This window comes from Camelina sativa, chromosome 18, assembly GCF_000633955.1.
Source record: "Camelina sativa cultivar DH55 chromosome 18, Cs, whole genome shotgun sequence".
In the NCBI taxonomy this organism is placed as follows: Eukaryota; Viridiplantae; Streptophyta; class Magnoliopsida; order Brassicales; family Brassicaceae; genus Camelina; species Camelina sativa.
Window position 1 is genome coordinate 17,054,632 of NC_025702.1, and position 789 is coordinate 17,055,420.

At 40.4% G+C, this 789-nt stretch overlaps 1 protein-coding gene across 1 annotated transcript in view; it reads left to right on the forward strand.

Annotated features, from left to right (window-relative positions):
• LOC104762151 (E3 SUMO-protein ligase SIZ1-like) overlaps window positions 468–789 on the forward strand; it is a gene marked incomplete in the record, with an annotated part of 12,912 nt that continues 12,590 nt past the window's right edge. Inside the window, 1 exon segment of the mRNA XM_010485387.2 lies at window positions 468–757.

Below are 789 nucleotides of genomic sequence, written 5' to 3' on the forward strand. Positions count from 1 at the left end.
CTTTACAATGAGAGGATCTCTCCCTATTTATATGAATACATTGATTATAAAATAAGTCTATTTTCCTTAAATCTCTGATCTTCAAATATGGTAAATTTCCTCTTCTGATGATCAAGTCGGGCTTAAGGGGCGGTCTCGGAGGTCGGTCAAGTGACTTCGCCGAGCTTCTGCTTATAGGCCAGTTTAGCTAGCCCAAAAGGGGATCCCTCGGTTTAGTTAATGTGCAAAGTCTATTTGGTTTATATTCGGTTTAGATCGGTATGTCGTGGGTGCTAAATCCTGCACCAACATTTGATAAATAAAAAACCGGTCCCGTCAGATCCGGTTAGTGAAACAGCTGACGTGGGAATATTCGCTTAATAAAACAAGACTGGGCGTTACGGTAGTAAAAACGGATAAGTGGGGTGGTGAGGGTGAGAACCGAAAAGTCAAAAACACGTCTTTAAAAAAAAACAAAAAATTAAAATATTGGTGTGGGGGGGAGGAGACGGTGCACGTGACCACACAGGAACTAAACCCGGACGTATTGCCCGTCATTAAACCGGATTTGATAATCGGCGACTGGTCCGGCTACCCTTCTTTTTGTTTTCGTCTCGGCGGATCAATTTTTTTTTTGCCTACTCTCCGTCTTGCGTTTTTTGTTTTTGAGGGTCTTTTTAATCTTTATCGAAGCTGTGAAAACCCTAATTTCAAAATCCTCTCTTTTTCATCCTATCAATTTCGCTTATGTTGTGATGATGCAGTTTCCGATTCCTTGGTTTGTGTTTTTTTTTTTTTTTTTTTTTTCCG